Source organism: Scylla paramamosain, chromosome 4 (assembly GCF_035594125.1).
Source record: "Scylla paramamosain isolate STU-SP2022 chromosome 4, ASM3559412v1, whole genome shotgun sequence".
Classification (NCBI taxonomy): domain Eukaryota; kingdom Metazoa; phylum Arthropoda; class Malacostraca; order Decapoda; family Portunidae; genus Scylla; species Scylla paramamosain.
This window is the reverse complement of record NC_087154.1, coordinates 17,918,577-17,934,452: the sequence shown is the minus strand read 5'-3', so window position 1 is coordinate 17,934,452 and position 15,876 is coordinate 17,918,577.

Sequence of the window (15,876 nt, the reverse complement as noted above, 5' to 3'; positions counted from 1 at the left end):
TTCAGGAGTTTCAGCATTTTGGTATCTAAGAAACTTCTCCATATATATGAGTTTTTTGCGTTTTTTGCCTTGTGATTCTTGAGAATCTATAAAACACTCATTATACACGTTTCTCGTAATGTCCTTTTATTAACCAATAGAGAGAGCTTTGCATCCATTTTCGCGTTTTTTGTAAATAAAAAGCTAAAAAAAACACTCAAATTATACTTTTTTGGTAATCTTATTCTATTTCTTCATATTGGTTGGTTTGCATCCGTCTTAGCGTTTTTCTACGTAAATCACGAAAAAGACACGTTTAAAGTAATTTTGTTTTGATTCCCACATAGAATGACTTCAATATTATTTATTGTTTTGGTGACTAACATGCTCAAAACACTAGAAACACAGGTTTCTCGTAAAGTCGTTTAATTTCCCCATATAGTTGGCTTAGGCATGCACTTCATGGTTTGGTACATAACAGTCCGAAAAAAAAGCTGAAATTAACTTTTTTGATAATGTTTTTTTTTACACATAATTTCCCTGAATTTTGCTAGAATTTTGGCATCTCAGTACCTATGAAGAAGAAAAAAAAAATCGTATTTTTAATTATTTCTTTATTTTTTCTCTATAAAGAGGTTTTAGCTTTTTGGTACTTATGGAACTTAAAAACACGCATAATACACATTTTTCGTAATGTCCTTTTGTTTCCTAGACATAGGGTTCTTTGCATGTATTTAAGCGTTTTTAGAGGTAACTTGATCAAAAACACTCAAAATACATGTTTTTGGTAATGTTAATCTGTTTCTCCATAAAGGGTGTTTTGCATGTGTTTTAGAGTTTTGGTATATAAGGAGTTAAAAAACACTTAAAGACAAGTTCTTGGTAAAAGTTGGTTTTATTCCTATGTAATGTGATTGCCCTCCTTTTTAGTGCTTTATTGCCTAACTCTCTCACAAACCCTCAAAAGACACTTTTCCGATAATGTCATTTTTTTCCCACATAAAGCTAGTTTCGCATGCAATTTGGGGTTCTAGTAACAAAGAATGTGAAAAAAAAAATCAAAATACACGCATTTAGTAATGTTATTCTGTTTCTTAATTAAGAGTGTTATTCAGGAGTTTCAGCATTTTGGTACCTAAGAAAGTTCTCCATATACACTAGTTTTTGCGTTTTTTGCTTCGTGGTTCTTGTGAAACTATAAAATACTCATTATACACGTTTCTCGTAATGTGTTTTTATTTCCCAATATAGAGTGCTTTGCATCCATTTTCGCGTTTTTTTTTTTTTTTTTTGTTGGTTACAAGCTCAAAAATACTTAAAATATACCTTTTTCGTAATGTTATTCTATTTCTTCATATTGGTCTGTTTGCGTCCGTTTTAGCGTTTTTTACGTAAAACACTGAAAAGACATGTTTTCTGTAATTTTGTTTTGGATTCCCATATAGAGTGACTTCCATATTATTTATCGTTTTGGTGCCTAACATGCTGAAAAACACTCAAAAGACAGTTTTCTTTTAAAGTCGTTTAATTTCCTCATATAGCTGGCTTTGCATGCATTTTAGGGTTTGGTACATAACAGTCTGAAAAAAAAAGCTAATATTAACTTTTTCGATAATGTTCTTTTATCCACATAATTTCCCTGAATTTTAACAGAATTTTGGCATCTCGGTACCTATGAAGATGAATAACAAAAAAAAATATTATTTTCTTTTATTTCATTTATTTATTTATTTATTTTTATTTTTTGTTTCTTCATAAAGAGTGTCATTTGTGGGTTTTAGCTTTTTGGTATTTAGGTAACTTAAAAGCACTTATAATACACGTTTCTCGTAATGTCCTTTTGTTTCCCAAACATAGGATTCTGTGCAGGTATTTAAGCGTTTTTATAGGTAACATGATCAAAAACACTCAAAATACATGTTTTTTTGTAATGTTATTGTGTTTCTCCATAAAGGATTTTTTCCATTCGTTTTAGCGTTTTGGTATGTAAGGAGCTCAAAAATATTTAACGGCAAGTTCTTGGTAAAAGTTTGTTTTATTCACATGTAATGTGATTGCCCTTCTTTTAAGTACTTTATTGCCTAACATGCTCATAAACACTCAAAAGACATTTTCTGGGAATATAATTTTTTCCCCACATAAACCTAGTTTCGCATGCAATTTCGTGTTTTGGTAACTAAGAGTGTGAAAAACACTCAAAATACACGCATTTGGTAAGGTTGTTCTGTATCTCAATCAAGAGTGTTATTCATGAGTTTCAGCATTTTGGTATCTAAGAAACTTTTGCCTTGTGGTTGTTGTGAAACTATAAAACACTCATTATACAGGTTTCTCGTAGTGTCCTTTTGTTTCCCAATATAGTGTGCATTGCGTCCATTTTCGCTTTTTTTGTAGGTAACAGGCTCAAAAACACTCAAAATATACCTTTTTGGCAGTGTTATTCTATTTCTTCATACTGGTTTGTTTGCATACGTTTTAGCGTGTTTCTACGTAAAACACTGAAAACACAAGTGTTAAGTGATTTTGTTTTGGATTCCCATATAGAGTGACTTCCATATTATTTATTGTTTTGGTGCCTAACATGCTGAAAAACACTTAAAAGACAGGATTCTGGTAAAGTCGTTTAATTTCCCTAGAGAGGTGACTTTGCATGCAATTTAGGTTTTGGTACATAACTGTCCGAAAAAAAGCTAAAATTAACTTTTTTTGATAATGTTCATTTTTCCACATAATTTCCATGAATTTTGCCAGAATTTTGGCATCTCGGTACCTATGAAGAAGAATAACAAAAAAAAGGAAAATTCTTTTTTTTTTCTCTATAAAGAGTGTTATTTGTGGATTTTAGCTTTTTGGTGCTTAAGGAATTTAATAACATTCATAATACACGTTTCTCGTAATGTCCTTTCGTTTCCCAAACATAGGGTTCTTTGCATGTATTTAAGCGTTTTTATAGGTAACATGATAAAAAACACTCAAAATACATGATTTTGGTAATGTTATTCTGTTTTTTCATACAGGGTGTTTTGCATGCGTTTTAGCGTTTTGGTATGTTAGGAGCTCAAAAACACTTAAAGGCAAGTTCTTGGTAAAAGTTGATTTTATTCCCATGTAATGTGATTGCCCTGCTTTTTAGTGCTTTATTGCCTAACACGCTCAAAAACACTCACAAGACGCTTTTCTGGAAATGTCTTTTTTTTCCACATAAAACTAGTTTCGTATGCAATTTGGGTTTTTGGTAACCAAGAATGTGAAAAACATTCAAAATGCACCCATTTGGTAAGGTTGTTCTGTTTCTCAATTAAGAGTGTTATTCATGAGTTTCAGGGTTTTGGTATCTAAGAATCTCAAAAACACTTATAATGCACGTTTCTCGTAATGCCCCTTTTTTTCCTCATTTAGGGTGCTTTGCATGCATTTGGTATTTCATTTTTCACGGAATAGCTGAAAAACACTGAAAATACACGCTTTTGGTAATAAGAATATAAGAACATAAGAAATAAGTAAATATGCAAGAAGACATCTGGCCTACACGTGGCAGTACTTGTATTAAATATGCCTACGTATTTCCACCTATCATCCCCATCTATAAATGTGTAATTTTCTCTTACAGTTGCCTAATGCTTCAGCACTAACAGCTTGATTACTAAGTCCGTTCCAATCATCTACTTCTGTATTTGAAAACCAATTCCTTCCTGTTTCCTTTTTGAACATCAAGTTTTCAGGCTCAAGCCTGAAAACTTGATGTTCTATTTTTCTTGTTCTATCATGGTTACAGATTCTAAGAATTTTCATTATGTTCCCCTTGTTATAACCCATATACCACTTAAAGACTTCTATCAGGTCCACTCTTAACCTACGTCTCTCTAAAGAATGTAAATTTAACAGCTTGAATCTCGCTTCGTAAGGAATACTCCTCATCCCCTGTATCCTTTTAGTCATTCTCCTTTGAAGTGATTCTAATAGACATCCTTCCTGTGATGTGGTGACCAGAATAGGACAGCGTAGTCTAGATGAGGTCTGACCAGCGCTAAATGTAACTTTAATATTACTTCAGGAGTTTTACTTTTAGCACTCCTGAAAATGAATCATAATACACTATTTGCTTTGTTTCTGGCCTCTTTGCATTGCTTTCTTAGACTGAGTTCAGAGCTAACTTTAAATCTCAAATCTTTTTCTAACCCTGAACCTACCAGAACTTGGTTGTTCATTGTGTAACTACTGTGTGGGTTTCTTCTACTTACGCTAAGTGCTTTGCATTTGTTGATATTAAACTGCATTTGCCATCTGTCTGTCCATTCGTTCATCCTATCCAAATCTGCCTGCAAGGCGATGATATGCGATTCTGACCTAATTAATCTACATATTCTCGTGTCATCCGCAAATTTACTAACAACACTACTAATTCCACTATCCAAGTCATTGACATATATTACAAACAACATCGGCCCTAATACTAATAATCCCTTTGTCACCCCACTAATTACTTGACCCCACTCGGATTTAGAGCCGTTTATTACAACACTCTGTCGCCTGCCGCTTGGCCATGACCTTATCCAGATTACTTATAACCTTTTTCTAATTCTTAAATACTCTGGAATATATTTCATCTGGTCCTGGTGATTTGAACTTTTCAGCTTATCTATCTCCTGTTCCACTATCTCTTTAGTTATGAAAATATCTGTCAGCTTCTCATTTTCTTCTACTCTAAATATCTTGTCACTATTCGGCAAATCCTGCATGTTTTCCTGGGCAAAGCCAGTTAAAAAAATACTCCTTTACAATTTTACTAATCTCCTCCCAACAACTAAGCAGGTCTCATTCTGCTGTCTTTAAGGAACTATTGTTTCTCTATTCTTCGTCTTATATGCCTGATAAAATCCCTTGGGGTCCATCTTCGCTTGGCTGGCTACCTTTAATTCATAACTATTTTTAGCTTTCCTTGTTAAACTCCTGACTTTTCTAATTCATTATATTATGGCCTTAAAACCACTTCCCCTGTCTTTAATCTCATATATACTTCTCTTTCGCCCTATGTAATGTTTTAACCTCAGTCATCCATTTAGGATCATTCTTCTGCGATCTTATTCTTCTGTAAGGGATATTCCCTAACTGTCCTGAATGTAATTTATCAACGAAATATTTATTTCGCTTCTCTATAAAGGGTGTTTTGCTTGAGTTTTAGCGTTTCTGTACATAAGAACCTTTAAAACATGTTTTTAGTAATGTTATTTTGTATTCCTTTATGGAGCGCTTTCCATGCTTTTCAGCGTTTTGGTGTCTAACACATTGAAAAACACTCAAAAGACACGTTGATGATAATGTCGTTTTGTTTCCCGATAAATGGGGCTTCCAATGCATTTTGTCTTTTTGGTACTTAACAATATAAAAAAAAAGTTTAAGTAAAAGTTTTCGGTTGAGTTATTTTTCCATATAAAGTTCTAATCATGTGTTTTTGAGTCTGGGTACCTAAAAAACTCAAAATCTTTCATAATACACTTTTCTTGTAATGTCCATGTAGGATGGTTTGCGTGTAATTTGGCACTTTTATACTTAACAAGCACAAAAACAATCAAAATACAAGTTTTTGGTAATGTTAATTTGTTTCTCCGTAAAGGTTGTTTTGCATGCTTTTCAGCGATTTCGGATGTAAGAAGGTGAAAAACACTCTAAAGACACTTTCTTGGTAATGTTATTTTATATTGCCAAATAGGGTGCTTTCAATGCTTTTTAGCATTTTGATTCCTAACACTCAAGTAAACACTCAAAAGACACGTTTCCTGTAATATCGTTTTGCTTCTTCATATAGGGATCTGCATGCATTATGATGTTTTGCTACATAATGTGAAAAACGCTCAAAATAAAGATTTTGGGTAATGTTCTTTTTCTCGATATAGAGTGCTATTCATCCTTTTTAGCGTTTTGGTACTTAGGAAGGTTACTTAGGAAGCTCAAAAACACAAATAAAACTTGTTTCTCCAAACGTCTTTCCATTTCCCCATATCGGATGCTTCGTATGTATTTTGACACGTTTTTGGTGATGTTCTATTTCTCTATTAAGAGATATAGAATATATTTAATTTTCATTCAGGCGGTTTAGTGTTTGGTACCTAAGAGACTCAAAACTCTGATAATGCACGTTTCTCGTAATGTCCTATCGTTTCCTCATACAGGGTGCTTTACATGCATTTTTAAGATGATGTACGTAACAGACTCAAAAAGACTAAAAATACACATTTTTGGTAAGGGTTTTTTTTTCTGTTTAGTAAGATTATTCGTGTTTGTTGCACGTGTTTTAGCGTTTTGGAACGTAAAAAGTTTAAAACACTTAAAAGACATGCTTATTATTTTGTATTTCTATATAAGGTGCTTTCCATGCTTTTTAGCGTTTTCGTGCCTAACACGCTGAAAAACACATAAAAACACATTTCTTACATTGTTGTTTAATTTTCTCGTATAGAGAGCAAGCATTATGGTGTTTTGCTACGTGACAATGTGAAAAACATTCAAATTACACGATTTTGGTAATGTTTTTTTCTTTCTCCATTTTTGCGTTTTGGTACCTGAGAAGCTAAAAAAAAAAAAAACTCATAATACACGTTTTTTGTCATGTCCTTTCGTTTTCTCATATAGGCTGTTTTTGCTGCTTTGGTACCTAACAGGGTGTTTGCATGTATTTTGACATTTTAGTTCGTAAGAACCTAAAAAAACACTCTAAAGACACGTTTTAGTAAAGTTCTTTTGTATTCCCCTATAGGGTGATTTCGTTGCTTCTTACTGATTTGGTGCCTAACACGCCCAAAAAATAACAAAAGACAAGTTTCTAGTGATTTCGTTTCGTTTCTTCATATAGGTTGCTTTACATGCATGTTGGCGTTTTGGTAATTATCAATGTAAAAAAATACCCGTTTTTGGTAAGTTTGTTCTTTTTCTTCAGAGCATTATTGAAGTACTGATTTGGTACTTAAGAAAGTAATAAAAAAAAAAAAACACAACAAACGTTTCTCGTAATGTCCTTTTTATTTTCATATGCAGGGTGAATTGTTTGATGACAGGCGATTTTGTACATAATAAGCTAAAAAAAAATAAATAAAAAACACAAAATATACGTTTTTGGTTAGTGTATTCTGTTTCTCTATATATGGTATTTTCATACGTTTTTAGTCGTTTCATTTATCTATATATGGGTCTTTGCATGAATTTTGGCTTTTTGGTAACTAACAATGTCATAACACTCAAAATGCACGATTTTTTTTTTGGCAGTATTGTTCTGTTTCTCCATATAGAGTGTTTTTCATGCGTTTTACCCTTTTAATACTAAGAAAAAAAAAACACTCATAATACACGTTTCTTGTAATGTCTTTTAATTTTTCCCATATAGGATATTTCCGATTCATTTAAGCGTTTTTTTACGTTACAATCTTACAAAAGACTCAAAATACTTGTTTTGTATGCGTTTTAGCGTTTTCGTATGTAAGGAGCTTAAAAACACTTAAAGGCAAGTTATTGGTAAAAGTTGGTTTTATTCCCATGTAATGTGAATGCCCTGCTTTTTAGTGCTTTACTGCCTAACACGCTCAAAAAAACAAGACACTTTTCTGGTAATATTTTTTTTCACACAAAAAGCTAGTTTCGCATGCAATTTGGGGTTTTGGTAAGTAAGAATGTTAAAAAGATTCAAAATACACCCATTTGGTAAGGTTGTTCTGTTTCTCAATTAAGAGTGTTATTCACATTACATTATTACATTTACAGCGTTACATTAATAAAAACGCTTAAATCCTATGTTTGGGAAACAAAAGGACATTACGAGAAACGTGTATTTTAAGTGTTTTTAAATTACTTAAATACCAAAAAGCTAAAACCCACAAATAACACTCTTTTTCAAGAAACGAAAAAAATAAAATAAAAATAAATAAATGAAATAAAAGAAAATAATATTTTTTTTCTTATTCATCTTCATAGGTACCGAGATGCCAAAATTCTGTTAAAATTCAGGGAAATTATGTGGATAAAAGAACATTATCGTAAAAGTTAATTTTAGCTTTTTTTTTTCTCGGACTGTTATGTACCAGACCCTAAAGTGCATGCAAAGCCATCTATATGAGGAAATTAAACGACTTTACAAGAAAACTGTCTTTTGAGTGTTTTTCAGCATGTTAAGCACCAAAACGCTAAATAATATGGAAGTCACTCTATATGGGAATCCAAAACAAAATTACTGAAAACGTGTCTTTTCAGTGTTTTACGTAAAAAAACGCTAAAACTGATGCAAACAGACCAATATGAAGAAATAGAATAACATTACCAAAAAGATATATTTTAAGTATTTTTGAGCTTGTAACCAACAACAAAAAAAAAAAAAAAAACGCGAAAATAGATGCAAAGCACTCTATATTGGGAAACAAAAAGACATTACGTTAAACGTGTATAATGAGTATTTTATAGTTTCACAAGAACCACAAAGCAAAAAACGCAAAAACTAGTGTATATGGAGAAGTTTCTTAGATACCAAAATGCTGAAACTCCTGAATAACACTCTTAATTAAGAAACAATAACATTACTAAATGCGTGTATTTTGAGTGTTTTTCACATTCTTAGTTACTAGAACCCCAAATTGCATGCGAAACAAGCTTTATGTGAGAAAAAAAAATGATATAACCAGAAAAGTGTCTTTTGAGGGTTTTTGAGAGAGTTAGGCAATAAAGTAACTAAAAAGGAGGGCAATCACATTACATATGAATAAAACCAACTTTTACCAAGAACTTGCCTTTAAGTGTTTTTTAACTCCTTATATACCAAAACGCTAAAACACATGCAAAACACCCTTTATGGAGAAACAGATTAACATTACCAAAAACATATATTTTGAGTGTTTTTGATCATGTTATCTCTAAAAACACTTAAATACATGCTAAGAACCCTATGTCTGGGAAACAAAAGGACATTACGAGAAACGTGTATTATGCGTGTTTTTAAGTTCCATAAGTACCAAAAAGCTAAAACCTCTTTATAAAGAAAAAAATAAAGAAATAATTAAAAAATAGGATTTTTTTTTTAATTCTTCTTCATAGGTACTGAGATGCCAAAATTCTGGCAAAATTCATGGAAATTATGTGTAAAAAGAACATTATCAAAAATGTTAATTTCAGCTTTTTTTCGGACTGTTATGTACCAAACCATGAAGTGCATGCAAACCCAATTATATGGAGAAATTAGACGACTTTACGAGAAACCTGTGTTTCTAGTGTTTTTGAGCATGTTAGTCACCAAACAATAAATAATATTGAAGTCATTCTATGTGGTAATCCAAAATAAAATTACTTTAAACGTGTCCTTTTCGTGTTTAACGTAGAAAAACGCTAAAATGGACGCAAGCCAACCAATATAAAGAAATAAAATAAGATTACCAAAAAGGTATAATTTTTTTTAGCTTTTTACTTACAAAAAAAAAAAAACGCGAAAATGGATGGAAAGCTCTCTCTATTGGTTAACAAAAGGACATTACGAGAAACGTGTATAATGAGTGTTTTATAGAAACACAAGGCAAAAAACGCAAAAACTGGTATATATGGAGAAGTTTCTTAGATACCAAAATGGTGAAACTTCTGAGAAACAGAACAACCTTACCAAATGCGTGTATTTTGAATGTTTTTCACATTCTTAGTTACCAAAACCCCAAATTTTATGTGAAAGTAGCTTTATATGGGAAAAAAAAATGACATTACCAGAAAAGTGTCTTTTAAGTGTTTTTTTTTTTAGCTTTATAGGCAATAAAGCACTAAAAAGCAGGGCAATCACATTACATGGGAATAAATTCAACTTTTACCAAGTGTTTTTTCTGTGTTTTTGAGCTCCTTATATACCAAAACGCTAAAACGCATGTAAAACATCCTTTATTTAGAAACGGAATAACATTACCAAAAACATGTATTTTGAGTGTTTTGATCATGTTACCTATAAAAACGCTTAAATACATGCAAAGAATCTTATGTTTGGGAAACGAAAGGACATTTCGAGAAACGTGTATTATGAGTGTTTTTAAGTTCTTTAAGTACCAAAAAGCTAAAACCCACAAATAACACTCTTTATAGAGAGAAAAAAAAATAAATAAAAAAATAGTTTTTTTTTTTATTCATCTTCATAGGTACCGAGATGCTAAAATTCTGCCAAAAATTCAGGGAAATTATGTGAAAAAGAACATTATGAAAAAGAGTTAATTTTAGCTTTCTTTTCGGACTGTTATGTACCAAACCCTAAAGTGCATGCAAAGCCACCTATATGGGGAAATTAAACGACCTTACCAGAAACCTGTCTTTTGTGTTTTTTTTTCAACATGATAGGCACCAAAACCATAAATAATATGGAAGTCACTAAATGTGGGAATCCATCACAAAATTACTGAAAAAGTCTTTTCAGTGTTTTACGTAGAAAAACGCTAAATCGGATGCAAACCAACGAATATGGAGAAATAGAATAACATTACCAAAAAGGTATATTTTGAGTGTTTTTGAGCTTCTTACCTTCAAAAAACGCGAAAATGGATGGAAAGCACTCTATATTGGGATACAAAAGGACATTACGAAAAACGTGTATAATGAGTGTTTTATAGTTTCACAACAGCCACAAGGCAAAAATCGCAAAACTCGGTGTATATGGAGAAGTTTCTTAGATACCAAAATGCTGAAACTCAGATATAACACTCTTAATTAAGAATACAGAACAACCTTACCAAATGCATGTATTTTGAGTGCTTTTCACATTCTTAGTTACCAAAACCAAAAATTGCATGCGAAACTAGCTTTATGTGGGAAAAAAGTGACATTACCAAAAAAGTGTCTTTTGAGTGTTTTTGAGCGTGTTAGGCACTAAAGCACTAAAAAGGAGGGCAATCACATTATATGGGAATAAAACCAACTTTTACCAAGAACCTGCCTTTACGTGTTTTTGAGCTTCTTACATACCAAAACGCTAAAAGGCTTGCTAAACACCCTTTATGGAGAAATAGAATAACATTACCAGAAACATGTATTGTGAGTGTTTTTGATCATGTTACCTATAAAAATGCCTAAATACATGCAAAGAACCCTATGTTTGGAAAATGAAAGGACATTACGAAAATCGTGTATTATGAGTATTTTTAAGTTTCTTAAGTACCAAAAAGCTAAATCCCACAAATAACTTTTCATAGAGAAAAAAAAAATTTGTTATTCATCTTCATAGGTACCGAGATGCCAAAATTCTGCCAAAATTCATGGAAATTTTGTAAAAAAAATCATTATAAAAAAAAAAATTTAGGTTTTTTCCGGAGTTATGTACAAACTCTGAAGTGCATACAAATCCACCTGTATGGGGAAATTACACGACTTTACCAGAAACCTGTCTTTTGAGTGTTTTTCAGCAATCTCAACAATATTACTTAAAACGTGTATTTTCAGTGATTTACGTAAAAAACGCTAAAACGGATGCAAACCAACCAATATGAAGAAATAGAATAACATTACCAAAAAGATATATTTTGTTGTGTTTTTGAGCTTGTTACCTACAAAAAATGCAAAAATGGATGGAAAGCACTTTATATTGGCAAAGAAGAGGACATTACGAGAAACGTGTATGAGTGTTTTATAGTTTGACAAGAACCACAAGGTAAAATACTCAAAAACTCGTGTACATAAAGAATTTTCTTACATACCAAAAAGCTGAAACTCATAAATAACACTTTTAATTTTGAAACAGAAATACCTTACCAAATGTGTGTATTAGAAAAGTTTCTTACATACCAAAATGCTGAATATCATGAATAACACTTTTAATTAAGAAATAGAACAACCTTACTAAACCCTGTGTTTTGAGTTTTTTTTTCACATTCTTAGTTACCAAAATAATAATAATAACAACTTTTACCAAGAACTTACCTTTAAGAGTTTTTGAGCTAATTACATACGAAAACGCTAAAACGCATGCAAAACACCTTTTATTGAGAAAGAGAATAAAATTACCAAAAAACATATATTTTGAGTGTTTTTGATCATGTTATCTATAAAAACGCTTAAATACATGCGAAAAACCTTATGTTTAAGAAACGAAAGGACATAACGAGAAATGTGTATTATAAGTGTTTTAAGTTCCTTAAGTACCAAGAAGATAAAACAAACAAATAACACTCTTTATTTAGAAAAAAAGTAAGAAAATAAAAAAATAGGATTTTTTTTTTGTTATTCATCTTCATAGGTACCGAGATGCCCAAATTCTGGGAAAATTCAGGACTATTATATGTTAAAACAAAAATTATCAAAAAAAGTAAATTTTAGTTTTTTTTTTCGGACTGTTATGTACCAAACCCTAAAGTACATCCAAAGACTCCTATATGAGGAAATTAAACGAGCTTATCAGAAATCTGTTTTTTGAGTGTTTTTCAGCATGTTAGGCACCAAAACGATAAATAATAAGGAAATCACTCTATATGAGAATCCAAAAGAAAAATACTGAAAACGTGTTTTTTCTTTCTTTTACGTAGAAAAACGCTAGAACGGATGCAAACCTACCAATATGAAGAAATAGAAAAACATTACCAAAAAGGTATATTTTGAGTGTTTTTGAGCTTGTTACCTACAAAAAACGGGAAAATTGATGCAAAGCACTCTATATTAAAAAAAACAAAAGGATTTTGCAAGAAAAGTGTATAATGAGTTTTTTTTAGTTCAAAAGAACCAAAAGGCTAAAAACACAACAACTCGTGTATATGGAGAAGGTTCCTAGATACCAAAATCCTGAAACTCATGAATAACACTCTTAATTGAGAAACAGAACAACCTTACTAAATGCGTGTATTTTGAATGCTTTACACATTCTTAGTTACCAAAACCCCAAATTGCATGCAAAACCACCTTTATGTGAGAAAAAAATGATATTACCAGAAAAGTGTCTTTTACGTGTTTTTGAGCGTGATAGGCAATAAAGCACTAAAAAGCAGGGCAATCATATTACATTGGAATAACACCAATTTATACCAAAAACTTGCCTTTAAGTGTTTTTGATGTCCTTATATACCAAACCGCTAAAACGCATACAAAAACAAATTTTATGGGGAAACAGAACAACATTACCAAAAACATGTATTTTGAGTGTTTTTGATATTGTTATCTATAAAAACGCTTAATTACATGCAAAGAACATTATGTTTGGGAAACAAAAGGATATTACGAGAAGCGTGTATTATGAGTTTTTTTTAAGTTCCTTAAGTACCAAAAAGCTAAAACCCTCCAATAACACTCTTTATTTAGAAAATAAAAAATAAAAATAAAAAAAAAATAGGATTTTTTTTTTTTTGTTATTCATATCCAAAGGTACCGAGATGCCAAAATTCTGAGAAAATTCAGGGCAATCGTATGATAAAAGAGTATTATCAAAAAAGATAATTTCGGGTTTTTTTTTATCGGACTGTTATGTACCAAACCTTAAAGTGCATGCAAAGACATGAGGAAATTAAATGACCTTACCAGAAATATATGTTTTGAGTGTTTTTTAGCATGTTAGGCACCAAAACGATAAATAATAAAGAACTCACTCTATATGGGAATCCAAAAAAAAGCTACTGAAAACGTGTGTTCTCAGCGTTTTACGTAGCAAAAACTTTAAAACGGATGCAAAGCAACCAATATCAAGAAATAGAAAAACGTTACTAAAAAGGTATATTTTGAGTGTTTTTGAGCATGTTACCTACAAAAAAAAAACGCGAAAATTGATGCAAAGCACTCTATATTGGGAAAGAAAAGGACATTGCAAGAAAAGTGTATAATGAGTGTTTTATAGTTCATAAGATCCGCAAAGCAAAAAACGCACAATCTCGTGTATATGGAGAGGTTTCCTAGATACAAAAATGCTAAAACTCATGTATAACACTCCTAATTGAGAAACAGAACAGCCCTAATAAATGCGTGTATTTTGATTGCTTTTCACATTCTTATCAAAACCCAAAATTGCATGCGAAAATAGATTTGTGGGAAAAAAAAAGACTTTACCAGAAAAGTGTCTTTTGAGTGTTTTTGAGCGTGATAGAAAATAAAGCACTAAAAAGGAGGGCAATCACATTACATTGGAGGAAAACGAATTTTTACCAAGAACTTGCATTTATGTGTTTTTGAGCTCCTTATTATATACCAAAACACTAAAATGCATGCAAAACACTCTTTATGGTGAAACAGAATAACATTACCAAAAACATGTATTTTGAGTGTTTTTGATCATGTTACCAATAAAAACGCTTAAATAAATGCAAAGAACACTATTTTTGGGAAACAAAAGGAGATTACGAGAAACGAGTATTATGAGTGTTTTTAAGTTCATTATTTAAGAAAAAGCTAAAAGACACAAATAACACTCTTTATTGAGAAACAATAAATAAATAAAAAAATAAATAAATACAATATTTTTTTTCTTTCTTATTCATCTTCACAGGTACCAAAATGCCAAAATTCGGGCAAATTTTAGGAAATTATGTGAAATAAGAACATTATCAAAAAAATTAAATTTAGCTTTTTTTTTTTCGAACTGTTATGTACCAAACCCCTAAAGTGCATGCAAAGCCACCTATATGGGGAAATTAAACGTCTTTGCCAGAAAACGGTCATAAGAGTGTTTTTCAGCATGTTAAGAACCAACACGATAAATAACATGGAAGTCAATCTATATGGGAATCCATAACAAAATTACTAAAAACGTGTGTTTTCGGTGTTTTACGTAGAAAAACGCTAAAACGGATGTAAACCAACCAATATGAAGAAATAAAATAACATTACCGAAAAGGTATATTATAAGTGTTTTTGAAATTGTTACATACAAAAAACGCAAAAATGGATGGAAAGCACTCTATATTGGGAAGCAAAAGGACATTACGAGAAACGTGTATAATGAGTGTTTTATAGTTTCACAAGAAGTACAAGGCAAAAAATGCAAAAACTCGTGTATATTGAGAAGTTTCTTACATTCCAAAATACTGTAACTCTGGAACAACACTCTTAATTGAGAAACAGAACAATCTTACTAATTGCGTGTATTTTGAGTGCTTTTCACATCCTTAGTTACCAAAACCCCAAATTGCATGTGAATCCAGCTTTTTGTGGGAAAAAAATGACATTACCAGAAACATGTCTTTTGAGTTTTTTTGAGCGTGTTAGGCAATAAACCACTAAAAAGCAGGGCAATCACATTACATTGGAACAAAACCAATTTTTAACAAGAACTTGCCTTTAAGTGTATTTGAGCTCCTTATATACCAAAACACTAAAATGCATGCAAAATACACTTGATGGTGAAACAGAATAACATTACCAAAAACATGTATTTTGAGTGTTTTTGATCATGTTACCAATAAAAACGCTTAAATATATGCAAAAAACCGTATTTTTGGGAAATGAAAGGACATTACGAGAGCCGTGTATTATGATTGTTTTTAAGTTTATTAAGTACGAAAAAGCTAAAAGTCATAAATTACATTCTTTATTGACAAAATAAAGTAAATGAATAAAAAAATACGTTTTTTTTTTCATTCTTATTCATCTTCATAGGTAACGAGGTGCCAAAATTCGGGCAAAGTTCAGAAAATTATATGAAATAAGAACATTATCAAAAAAGTTAAATTTAGCTTTTTTTTCGGACTGTTATGTACCAAACCCCTAAAGTGCATGCAAAGCCACCTATATGGGGAAATTAAACGTTTGCCAGAAAACTGTCTTGTGAGTGTTTTTCAGCATGTTAGGAACAAACATGATAAAACCCAAGGAAGTCAGTCTATATGGGAATCCAAAACAAAATTACTGAAAACGTGTCTTTTTTTTGTGTTTTACGTACAAAACGCTAAAACGGATGCAAACTAACCAAAATGAAGAAATAGAATAACA